The sequence below is a fragment of the Ambystoma mexicanum genome, chromosome 2q, assembly GCF_040938575.1.
Source record: "Ambystoma mexicanum isolate Mex_15411 chromosome 2q, UKY_AmexF1_1, whole genome shotgun sequence".
Classification (NCBI taxonomy): domain Eukaryota; kingdom Metazoa; phylum Chordata; class Amphibia; order Caudata; family Ambystomatidae; genus Ambystoma; species Ambystoma mexicanum.
Genome location: NC_090924.1, coordinates 1,408,917,387 through 1,408,930,547, shown reverse-complemented (window position 1 = coordinate 1,408,930,547; position 13,161 = coordinate 1,408,917,387). Strand labels below are relative to the sequence as shown.

The window sequence follows — 13,161 nt, the reverse complement described above, 5'->3', positions numbered from 1 at the left end:
AGCAGTGGAGGAATCCAGATTATAAAATTTTGTGAATGCATGAGTGGACGACCATGTGGCAGCCACACATATGACCCGGACCGGTACCCCTCTTTGGAGAGCCGAAGAGGCTGCGATACCCCTGGTTGAATGAGACCTGATATTTTGGGGTGGCTCTTTCCCTGCTAGTCTATAACATTCCCGGATGGCCAAAATAATCCACCTGGAGATGGTGTTTGTTATGGGTAGTCCCAACTTGTGACCTGAGTATCCTACAAACAGTTGGTCTGCTTGCCTGATCCTAGCCATTCTGCTGATGTAAAAGCTGAGAGCTCGCCTAGGGTCCAGCCTATGTAGCCTTTCCTCCTCTTTCCCCGACTCAGAAAATTACGTTGCCTTCGTTCTATCCTCCTCCCCATCGGGAGGAGGATAGAACGAAGGCAAGGTAATTTTCTGAGTAATATGAAATTCAGAAACCACCTTTGGGAGGAAATTAGGCTTCACCTGTAGGACAACTTTGTCCTTGTGGAAGATTGTATGTGGGGGTTTACAGGAGCAAGCTTGTAGCTCACTCACCCTCCTAGCAGATGTTAGTGCTACCAATAGGACAGTTTTAAGCGTGAGAAATCTCAGCGCGCAAGAGTGAAGTGGTTCGAATGGAGAGCCCATTAAGAAGTTGAAGACTAAATTTAAGTCCCATGAAGGAACCTGGAATGGTTTTGGAGGGTAAACATTTGTTAGTCCCTTGAGAAATTGTACTACTAGAGGAATTTTCTAATGCAATGGTTCCTCCGCAGTGCGCTTGAAGATAGAAAGCACTGCAAGATAGCCTTTTACAGTGCCCACTTGAAGGCCTGAGTTTGCCAAGTAGAGTAGAAACGATAACACCGTTGGTGTACCACATGAAAAAGGGTCGATATTCTGTTCCCTACACCAGCTGCAAATGTTGTTGCAACGGCAGCGGTATAAAGATTTTGTTGCTGGTCTTCTGGCCGAAAGCAACACCTCCATGACGTCATCAGGGAGATCCCAATCCTTGTACCTCAACCTTTCAGAAACCAAGCGTGAAGGTTGAGAGTTCTGGTGTCTGGATGGAGAACCTGACCTCCCGTCTGCGAGAGAAGATTCTCTTTGAGTGGAAGACAGATTGGAGGACAGATGGACATATCTAGAAGGTCCGGGTACCACGTTCTCCTGGCCCAATCCGGGGCAATTAGGATCATGGTTTTCCAGAATCTTCTCAACCTCCTGATCATTTGAGGAATAACAGGGACTGGTGGGAACGCGTAAAGGAGTGGAAACTCCCAGTCCACTACGAACGCATCTCCTAGAGCTCCTCTTGCGGGAAATTCCCTTGAACAGAACAGATCGCACTTCCTGTTGGTGTTTGTGGCGAACAGATCCACCTGAGGGGTTCCCCAAAGGGCAAAGATCTCTTGAAGGACTTCCTGAGCTAGCTCTCACTCGTCGGAGACTGTGCTCTGCCTGCTCAGAGCTTCCGCAGTCAAGTTCTTCTCTCCGGCAAGGTGGACCGCCGATAGAGAGATTACTTCTTGGATTGCCCAAAACCAGAGCTGCATCGCCTCTCTGCACAGTGGCAGTGATCCTACGCCTCCTCTTTTGATGAGGTAGTGCATGGCCACCGTGTTGTCCGTCATTATCAGGACATTTCTCCCCTGTACTGATGGCAGGAAAGCTTTCAGCGCTAGTCTGCTCGCTCTCAGCTGTAATAGGTTGATGTGTAGTTTGGACTCCGATGGAGACCAACGGCCGCTGATGGTCAAATCATTGGTATGGACTCCCCACCCCGTGATTGAGTCGTCTATTGCTACTGTTATTTCCGTCCATGGTTGCCAAAATAGTTCTCCTTTCAAGATGTTCTCCTGAGAGGCCCACCACTGAAGATCCAGAGAGAGACTGTTCGGTATTTGTTGGAGATCTGACATTCTTCCTAAGAATTGTGACCACTGGGTCCTGAGAGTCAACTGGAAAGATCTCATTCTCAGGCTAGCCTCTGGCAACTGAAAAATGCAGGATGCCATGAGGCCAAACAACCTCAGAAAATAGAAGGCCTGTCGATGTTGGGTATTCTGGTCGAAAAGGGACGTCGACAAGGCGTGTCTGAAATACTATCCCTATAGTGACGTGAGTTGTACCCACAATCCCTCACGCGTCGAGGTCCCTCTGTTTGTATTTTTCTGCCCTGAGGGAGCCTTCTAGACGTGAGTGAGTGAGTACAGAAAAGAGAGATATAAAAGGAATTCTATGTTCCTTCCATCCGAGCGGGAGGAAGGGTGGGCGCATGTGAATCTAAGCAGATACAACCATCAGAAATGCTTTTACGGTAAGTAATGCATTGTCTTCTGATGTTTGTTAATCTGCTTAGAATCACATGCTGTGCATAGACTAGCGAGCAGTACCAGGAGTTGGCTGTGGGTTATGAGAAGGAACAGTAGAGAAAAGATGTCTTAATACTGCCTGTCCCACCTGGGAGTCAGATCTCGAGTGTGCATCTAGACAGTAGTGTTTTGTAAAGGTGTGCACAGAACTCCAGGTAGCCGCTTTGCAGATGGACTCAAGGGGAACATTTGGAATGAATGCTATCAATGAGTGCCTCGAGTAGAGTGTGCTCTTGGCTTAAAGGGCAGTTCTCTCTTAGCAAGAGTATAGCAGAGAGTGATGCATTGAACAATCCATCTAGAAATAGTGGACTTTGAAACTGCATCCCCTTCTCTTCCTGCTGCCACCAAGACGAAGAACTGATTAGTCTTCCTCAGTGGTCTGGTTCTTTCCATGTAGAACATGACCGCTCTGCGCACATCTAGTGTGTGCAGAGTTTTTTCTCCCAAGTTGGAAGGATTTTGAAAGAGCGTTGGCAGTTCTATAGACTGGTTTACGTGGAATTTCGAGATGAATTTCGGAGCAAACCTTGGGTGCGTGCGTAGAACCACCTTATCTCTGTGAACTGTAACGAAAGGGTCTAGAACAGAAAGAGCCTGTAGTTCACTTACTCTCCTGATGGAGGTGATAGCTATTAAAAAAGCAGTCTTCAGAGTGAGGTCTTTAAGAGATGCTTTGTGCATGGGTTCGAATGGTGAGCCCATGAGTCTGGTAAGTACCGCGTTAAGGTCCCATCCGGGAGCTGGGTCATCTATCGGGGGGTGTATTCTCTTTACTCCCTCCATGAAGGCCTTTATAACAGGGATCTTCCACCACGACACCTTGAGTTGGGAAGTGGTGTATGCAGAAAGTGCCGCTAGGTGGACTTTAATGGAATAGAACACTAGACCTGAATCCAATAAGTGGGTCAGGTATAGAACAATATGTGTGGGAGAGCAGTCAATCGGGTTGATGCTTTTTCCTCTGCACCAGATGACAAATCTCTTCCACTTGCTAGAATAGCAGTGGCGAGTGTTAGGTTTTCTGGCTTCCCTGAGGATGTCCATGATTCTCTGCGGGAGCTGTAGATGTCCGAATTCTATGATCTCAGGAGCCAAGCTGCTAAGTTCATGTTCTGGGGGCATGGGTGCAGAGTCCTGCCCTTGTCTTGTGACAGCATGTTGTACGGGCAGGGGAGTTTCATTGGGGGAGATAGAGACATCTCCATCAAGTGAGCGAACCATGGCTGTCGGGCCCACATTGGGGCCACCAGTATCATGGTCACTTGTTCCTGGTGCATCTTGTGCACCACCTTGTTGAGAAGGGGAGTCGGGGGAAAAGCGTAAACAAATTTCCCTGGCCATTGCATCGACAGACCGTTCCCCTTGGATTGGTTCTGGGGGTACCTGGAGGCGTAACTTAGGCATTGTGAGTTCTCCAGGGTTGCAAATAGGTCTATTTCTGGGAATCCCCATTGTGTGAAGACGTCGAAGACGATGTCTTCGTGCAGGCGCCATTCGTACTTTTCGGGCAGGGGGAAATCTCTGCTGAGTTTGTCTGCCAGCAGATTGAGTTCCCCTGGTACATGTTGTGACAGTAAGAACATGTTTTGTTTGAGAGCCCACTTCCATATATTTTGGGCCAGTTTGGAAAGTCCTGGAGAGTGGGTGCCCCCCTGCTTGTTGATGTAGTACATGGCTGTGGTGCTGTCTGTAAGGACCAACACAGTCCTGCCCTGTAGGTGTTCCTGGAAGGCTTTTAGCGCCTTCAACACAGCTAGTAGCTCGAGTAGATTTATGTGCTTGGATGCTACGTTCGGAGTCCACACTTCGTGAGCAGTCTGATGGGATAGGTGAGCCCCCCATCCTGTGAGGGATGTGTCTGTGGTTAGAGTGGCTTCCGCCGCGGGTGTGGCAAAGGGTTTCCCTCTTTCCAGGTTTTCCTTTGTCCACCACCGTAGCGAGAGAACCAAGGCCTGCGAGACCACCACTAGATCATCCCATAGTCCGCTGGCCTGACACCACTGGCTGTTGAGCCACTCTTGAATAGGGCGCATGCGCAGGCGCGCGCGAGGTGCCAAATAAATACAAAACGCCATCATGCCTAGCAAGCGCATTGCTTTGCGTACCGTCACCTCTCGACCGGTCACATATTGAGGGATCTGAAACAGCATGTTTTGGACCCTCTCGTTGGAGGGGAAGACGAGGCCGTCCTTTGTTTGAATTAGAGCCCCTAGGAATTGTTTGACTTGGCTGGGTCTAGGCTGGACTTCTTTTCGTTGATGGAGAAGCCCAACTGGAACAAAAGGTCTAAGCATGTTTAGTAAGAATCCCCTGTTATGAGCCAGTCGTCAAGGTAAGGGTAAACTGGGATGGACAACCTGCGCAGGTGGGCCGCTGCCACTGCCAGTACCTTCGTGAATACCCTTGGTGCTGATGCTATGCCGAAGGGTAGCACTCTGAACTGGTAGTGTTTGCCCTCTATCATTAACCGGAGGTATCTTCTGTGCGCTGGCAACATTAAAATATGAAAGTATGCATCTTTCATGTCCAATGTTGTCATGTAATCTCCCTGTGATAGCAGTGGGATCACTTCCTGTAAGGTCACCATACAAAACTTCTGGGGTTTGATAAACTTGTTCGCTGGGCGCAGATCTAATACAGGGCGCATGGTTAGATCCTTTTTGCGTACAAGGAAGTACACTGAATAAATACCTTCCGTTACCTGAGATAGAGGCACGACCTCTATGGCTCCTTTTTCCAGCAGTTGTTGTACTTCTTGGAGAAGGATAGCAAGGTGTTCCGGTGTCATGCGTCGTCCCCTCGGGGTCTGTATGTTGGGGAACTGTTGAATTCGATGCAGTATCCGTTAGCTACGGTGGAAAGTACCCAGCGGTCTGACGTTATTCCCTCCCATGCTGGAAGAAAGGATGTTATCCGGCCCCCGACCGGTGTTGCATGGGAGGGGACGCGAATCTTCGCGTCACTTGGTGTGGTTGGGGGCTTGGGAGCCTCTGGGGGTGGACCCCCGACCTCTCCCTTTGCCCGGGCGCTGGCCTCTTCGGCTGTACTGCCCACTATTGGTCTGGTAATTGGTGGCAGGGTACTGTTGCTGCTGACTCTGCTGTTGGCGTTGGCCACGAAAAAAGCGTTTGTTGTCATAGCCGCGTCTGGTAGTGGGCTTAGAGATCTGGTCAAGAGTTTTGATAGTATCAAACTCTTTTTTAGCCATCTCCAGAGCCTCATCCACCGCTTTACCGAAGAGGTTTGAGTCTTCAACAGGTTTATTTATTAAAGACGCCGGTGTCTCCGGTTTGAACCCTGAGTTGCGCAGCCATACATGGCGTTTTAGGAGTATTCCCTGAACCAGGGAACGTCCCGCTGTCTCTGCAGCATCCAGAGAGTTCTTTACAATACTCTGGTTGACCTGGGTTCCTTCGCCAATAGTTGATAGCAGGCGTGTACGTAGTGGTTCCGGCGCTTCTTCGGCGTCTTTGCGCAGTTTGGCCCACTGCGCGTCCGCGTAGCTAGCTAGCAAAGAATTGTTGTTCGCAATTCTTGCCGAAAAGGCAGCCGAAGATGTGACTCTCTTTGCAAGGGCATATAACCTCTTGCCCTTCTTGTCAGGTGGTGCCTCTCTGGTGGAAAGCGGCACCCCTGCCCTCTTCCTTGTATTAGTTACTACAAGGGAATCCGGAATGGAATGTCCCCTGATGTACAGCGGGTCTGAGGGTGAAGGAGTGAAAAGTTTTTCAATTCTTGGATTAACTCCTCTGATTAGTGCGGGTGTGGATAGCGAAGGGATGATTCTTCTCTTCACCGAAGCGAGGAGGGGAATGGTCTGGCTGACTGGGGGTTTCTCCTTAATTACTCTTTCCACAAAGTCTATTTCAGGAGAGATCTCCCCAGTGTGCAGTTCGAAATGTGCTGCTGCTCTGCGCAACAGGGCGTTGAATGTGGGCTGATCGTCAATGGGAGACGTGTTTCTAACAGGTGAATTGTCAGGAGGATTTAGGTTCAGGACATCAGTGTCCGAATATACTGATGGGGATTGCCAGGGATGAGAAGGTCCTTCTTCTGGATTTTCTCCGAAGCCTTCTCCTACCTTGTCTGGGCTGTCTTCCAGACCTTCCTCCTGGTTCTGTCCCTCTTCATCGTCCACAAATTCATCCTCCTCCTCCAAGTATTGTTCCTCACCAGTGAGGTCATACACATTATGGAAGTCTGAGGCTGTGTCCTGCTGGGGATTGACTAGTCTCGGATATTTGGCCCTGGGGTCCTACTGAGGCCCTTCTCTTGTTCTCTTGGGAGTGGGAGGGTTCTGGGTCTTCATAAACCTCTCCATTCTCTCCATGCAGAGATGGAGCCTTTCCATGGTTTCATGGGGTACCCCTGAGCGGTCTAGCGGGGGAAAATTAGTGTCATCTAGCTGAAAACCGCTCGACCTCTCCCATAACGTCGAGGAAAGTGTCCCGTCGCCTTCCGAAAAGCCTTCCGGTGTGCTGAGGGTCCCCCCGACTGAAGGGGGTAGTCCCTTGTCTTTCTTCGGGCTTTTTCGGCGTGTCTTTCGACCTCTGCGTAGCGCTCGACGTGTCTTTCGGCGTACGCTTCTGGGCGTCGGCTACAACGATCCTCGACAAGCTCTCTGCGACTCGTTTGTCAGCGGAGGGCTGTGGTTTCGATGCTACGGGTGTCGATCGTTCTACGGCGGCGTGCGCTCTCTGCTGGTGCGCGCCGGCCGATGGTTTGGGGGCGGTGCCCTTATTTGCCGAAAGCCCAGTCGCTGGTCGCGGCTGCGGTTGCGAGAGGGGCTTCGAACCTGAACGGTCCGAGGAGGCCGCCGGCGGAACCTGCGTCTCCTTGGGCGCTGATGCTTTCTTCGTCTTCGACGAAGAAGAGCTATGGGTTGTGTGCTTATGTGTGGTATCGTGTGCGTCAGTGTCGCCGGGGTGTTCATCCCCATAAGCAGGGCGTGAGCCGAGCCCGTCGGGGCCGGGGACAGACGACGAAGAGCGCGAGCGCTTTTTAGAGAGGTGTACGACTTCCGTAGCGGAGGTCGTGTTATCACGTTCCTCGTCACTGTCGGTGGTAGCAGCGGCCGGTGAAGAATCGGCCTTCGACATAGCGTAGGCCGCCCACCTCTTGACCCTACGGTCTTTTAGAGTCTTTGGCTTCAGAAGCCGACAAGCCGTGCAACCCTCCTCTTTGTGATCGAGGGGCAAGCAGCGGTTACACCGTGAATGCTTGTCCTTCCAAGTAAACTTGCCCTTGCAAAGTGGGCAAAACCTAAAGGGTGTCCTTCCATAGCCGAGGCAATAAATCGTGATAACGACCCCAAGGGAAAGGAAGGGGAAAAGGAAAGGCATTCTCAGAAAAGAACCAGAGATGTCCCACGACCCCACTCTCCCTACTGTATTTGGCCTGCGAGGCCAGGCCACGTGTTCGGCAACGCCGAAGGATCTCCTCCGCTCGTCCCCTCCGTCGAAGATCTTGCTCGGCGGAGACAGCTTCACAACTGCGTTGAGGGAGGGATCGATATGTTATATATTAAATAGGAAAACGACCAAAGGTCGAGGAGATGGAATCTGCAATGTCTCTCGAGGAGCTTCGCGTAAAGGCGACCAGTAGCTGGGCGGAAAAAAACAATCTGAGGGACCTCGACGCGTGAGGGATTGTGGGTACAACGCACGTCACTATAGGGATAGTATTTCAGACACGCCTTGTCGACGTCCCTTTTCGACTACGAAAAACAAAATGCAATACTCCGCAGTGACCACTGGATGTCGGACCTATGCACATCATGTGATTCTAAGCAGATTAACAAACATCAGAAAAAAATGTTTTGGCCATAGCGTCATAGTGTTTGTCGTCTCTATCCTGAGGTATCATAGGCTAGGCATTTTGCCTACTCGTGGAGGCGGCTGCCTGAACTACCAGGCTTTATGGAGTTGGGTGCTTGGAGAGGTAAAAAGGGTCAGATAGAAACTCTGTACTTGGCCGTCAGTTTTTTATTTACAGCTGGAATAACCTCTGGTGCCTCCCAGTTAGAAACCTCTCCCCTTTGTACGGTTTGATGAAAAGGGACAATTGGGTCCTCTGTGCAATATGTCCGTAAGATCATCCTGTCCAAAAACAGGTGTAGGTCTTGACCACCCCATGTATTCCATGACCCTTGACATTAGTTGTCTAAATCCAACGTCAGCGTGGTCACCAGGGTCTGCTCTTTCAAATTCAACATAAGGAGAGGTGTCAATTCCACTAGCCTGCATTCTTGTAGGTTTTTGATATGCACGTCCTTTGATATTAGTTCATCAGGCACTGCCAGTGTACCAAATTGTAACCCAAAAGGTCTTTCATCGAGGATTCCTCTGCATCTTCATAAATGGAAGACAAGGATATGAAGAATTCTGAGCTTGGTAAAGGATTATGAGTCTTTTCAACCACAGTTGACATATTTATTGTCACAGGTGCCGAAATTGTCAACGTGGACGTCGATGCTTCGACGGTTGCATCGATGGCTTCGACGATAGCGTTGATGAATTCGACACATGTGCCGTCGAGGAGTCCGACACTCGAGGCATCGAGAAGGTAGACACCTAATGCGTCGATGACGCACTTTGCGGTCCTGTCTGATTCAGGTCTATCAGCATCAATGATGTTTAGTCTTCGAGGTGACTTTTTCTCAACTCGAGGGATGGGATCGCTCTCAAGAAGACTTGGCAGCCGGGTCCGAGGGTACACAGCTCTTGTGCTTCCGAGGTCTTTAAACCAGTGCATCGCCTTTAGATGTATTCCAGGGGGGAAAGGTTTTTAGTTTTGGTGGAGTAGAAGGGGACCTGCCGCGAGCTTCCCTCTACGCTCTTGAAGGGCTTTGCCCGTCACAGATATACAGTCCTCGCATTAAAACGATGAATGAGTCGACCCCAGGCAGAACCTGTGAGAGTCTGTCACAGACATCTTTGCTCCGCAGTCACAGCATTTTTTGAATTTGGATCGAAGAGTGGACGAAGCCGAAGACAAAGCCATTTCCCGTCGGAACTCGAGGTAGAGAAGACATTTTGAAGAAGATTCGAAGATATTTCTGTGAGGAACGAGGCGTACCGCATCCAAAGCTGTAAGCTTGGAAAACAGAACTGAGACCTACGGGCACTGCATGTGCTACATATACCTGCGGTGACGTCGAGACGAGGCCTCTGATGGACATCGACTCGACAGGCATTGACGCACAGAATTCCGAAGCAGCAAAGCTGGGATATTGGAAATATCAAAGATAAGGAATACATGGGAGGACACAATCCATTCGAAGAAGCTTCTTTCTGACAAGGGCCACTGGGTATGTAATTGGGATTCTCCCTACAGTGCTTCTTGCTGAGGGAAGACTCAAGAGGTGAGAATTCTTCTACATATTCTTCAGTGGTCTCGAGTGTTCCTTATGATGATTTACTGAGTGAGAATATGATGACGGCTGTTTCAGCGTTTTAATCCTAAGCCGTCGAGCGGTGTTTATGTGCACTCATCGCCGGAGTGTATGGTCGTCATGTGGTAAATGCTTTGGCGGAACCTAGGGGGCGAGTTCGGCATAATATCGAGAGGCATCAACTGACAGTGCGCAGCCATCAGTCGACAGAGTAATAGGACAGCTCATGGGGGATGTGCTTATGGGAAGGTGTTTGGATGTGTACGCCGGTGGCGTCAGAGGCCTTCCTCACAGCAGCACCTATCAAGGCTGGGGACAGGCATATGAGAAACGGAGGGTTCAGCAGTAGTGTCTCAGTGCTCTGAGTCTGAGTCTCGGGTGCCTAGACCTTCTGGGTCTGACGCAAACATCCCAGTGGCAGTCTCCGACCCCGCCGACATGGCGCATGCCACCCACGTTTTGGTTCTGCGCTCCTTTAGAGTCCTGGGCTTAAAGAACTTACACGCAGCACACATCACGAGGAAGACAGTGGTTACTGTGATGCTGGAAATGCATTGGAGGGACAGGGCCTCCGTATCCTTGTCCTTTACTGCTTTTTATCGTGTGTTCTGTCGTGTTTTCCGCACAGGAGTTCATGTGGGACTGTGGGTTTTGTTGAACAGACCCATGGGATACCCTTATGGCACCCATGGGTAGGGGTACAGCGCTGTGCCCCTAGTGTATGTTTTGGGCACCTGTGTGTGACCCACAGAGCAGGGTTCGAGCTGGTGGCAGCTCTGTGCTGAATAAACTGGTGCCCTGTGCGTCCTCCATTTTGGGATGCCCAGGCCCTGTCATTGGAATCGGTAGATTCCTGATGGAGACAAGATGGCCCCCCTGGCCTCCTGCCTTCCATCGCCTGTTACCTTGATCTTCCCGAAGTCCCGGGAAGCCCTGACTGTCCCTTCCCCCTGACTGGCTGTTGGGTGGAAGTTCCATATAGGGTAGTGTGGGGAAGTGCTGACCAGACTGCCTGGAGCCTTCCCAACGACCGTATGTTGTGAGTACGCCTGCCGGTGGGACCTGGGTGAATGGAGTGTGTGACGAATATGCATTATGTGTTGTGGGTGTCTAGTATCTGGTGTTTGACACGACTGAGACAGCCCTGCCCGAAACCGGTGTGAATGCAGTGTGGAGTGTTGAATGGCTGGGTACTTGTCCCAATACATATAACTTGTTGCGAGTGGCTGGAGAGAAGTGAAAGGCCTGAATGCAGTGTGCCTGATTGGCCGCCTGCATGCATGAATGCCCTTAGTCGTGATTGGATGCTGGAGTATGACCCAGCAGAATGAATGGTAGATCAACAGTATATCTGGGGACTTCTCACTGCTAGGAATCGTGTTCAGAAGCTGAAGTCCACTTCGACGAGTAACTGGAGTAACTGAAGCTTGACCTTGAAGCCCTGCTGGACGATAAGAATTGCTGTTGCTCTCCTTCACAATCCGAAAGCTGGTGTGTCTCCAAGGACTGACCCATAGAGGACTTGGTAAGGCGCCCTCTTCCCGAGCTACGAGGGACCGTCGTGCACCAGCTGATCTTTGTCAAAGTTCCCTGGTAGACAGACCTTCGACAGGCTGCCGACCCGAGTCGGGGACTGCTGCGGAATCCCAAGGAGAAGCGGACGACTGTTGTCCGCCACTGTCGACGACTGGAGCCGCCGTGCTCCCATTTGCCTAAGAACTTCATTTGATCCAAGGATGCTCTCGTCCGCATCGTCGTCGCTGTATCCTGCTGGAGAAGGCCTAACCGTCGACGGTGCCGAGGAGCATCCGCCGGTGGGTTTCCCGCCACCCAAAGACCACAGAGACTCCGACGACTCGATGCCCTTGCTGGGCCACAGTTCTTCAAACTCTTTGCGGTCCAGAGCTATCGACACCGAGGTGCCCCGCACGCCTCTTCCTTGCAGGACGTTTACACTTCCCCCGTCAACGAGCACCGCTAGGATCAAAGGTGCCACTTCACCGTCATAGCTCACCCTGTTCTCCGTCGGATGTTCGACGACCCGTGACTCCTGCCTTAAAGGGAGGGTACTCAAGAAGGGCCATTGATTCCCCGACGAGGAACGCTACAACGCAAGGTACTTTGGTGTTGCAGAACTATTGGGAAGTCTAGTGTGAACAATACATGGACTGGGCTTGTATCTTTATTCTACATGTTGCCCAGGTGGTGGGGATCTCCACACAGACCTGTGTTTAACAGTAGTGACCAGTATTCTGCCAATTGTTCAACCATCTTGCTTTCCTTCCTCTCTCTACTGCTGGTTTCCTCTTTATTGATCTGTGTGACATGTTGACAGTATAGTTGATGCACTTTAATGAGATATGATAATATTTGTGGTACCACTTTAGAACTGTATATATTTACCATTGTTGATTTCCTGAGCACAAAGTGAGTTATCGTGATATTGTATATAACCTTAAATATTAATTATATAAAGACTGTGTTTTAACCGATACAGTGTGCGGACATTCCTTTGTGGGTGCTTGGGGACTACACTGTACTTAAGAACCAGCCTGCATCACCACCTGAGAAGCTAGGCCTTGATTGCTCTACTACGTTACCAATAATAGAGAATCTTGGCTGGGGTCCTCTGTGCCTCTAGACACCCCCCTTCGGTCTTTTACAGTTACAAACTCTGTTCGTCTATCCACAGGAATTACCATTGCACTTAGGGCAAAATTTAAAAGGAGTACGCTCCATGATGGAAGCAGCAAGACAAAGTAGTAGGAAATGGGGATATGCATTCTCCGAAAGGAAAGGATCAGTCTCCCAACTGGTTTTGGCCAAAGCTGGGTGTAGGCCGAAGCCCGTCGGTGGAGTAGACAGCTGGTTCGGAAGCCGGGATCCGCCGTCAAGAAGCTCCAAGTAGCAGCTGTATAATTATTGCGTCGAATGCAAACAACAAGAGAATGTTTTGTAGAAATATAACAGTACAGTAGAAGTGCACAGTTATGGACCCTGCTAAGAAACAACCTGCCACAATGGCAGAAAAAAATAATCTGAGGGACCTCGAGGCGTCAGGGATCATGGGTACAGGGTACGACACACTAGGGATGGTAATACAAGTCACGACCTGTCTATGACCCTTTTGAAACTTCCAAAAACTTCATGTGCAATACTCTGCAACGTCCACTAGATGTGAGCCTATGCAATGCATGTTATTCTAAGCAGACCTACAAGCCTAAAAAATATATTTACGAGGATTCCCAGTTTAAAGGCGGGGAATATTCAAGCATGTGAATCTATGAAAGATCTAATGCTAGAGAAGCTCTGTAGCAGATACAAATTGGCCGCAGGGTTTTGAGGCTGGGATGCTTATGAACATGCCAATGGCAACACCTGTGATTG

At 50.2% G+C, this 13,161-nt stretch overlaps 1 protein-coding gene across 2 annotated transcripts in view; it reads right to left on the bottom strand.

Moving 5' to 3' along the window:
• Positions 1 to 13,161, bottom strand: part of DAZL (deleted in azoospermia like) — an 890,646-nt gene that overhangs the window by 592,220 nt on the left and 285,265 nt on the right. The gene's annotated exons all lie outside the window — the stretch shown is intronic.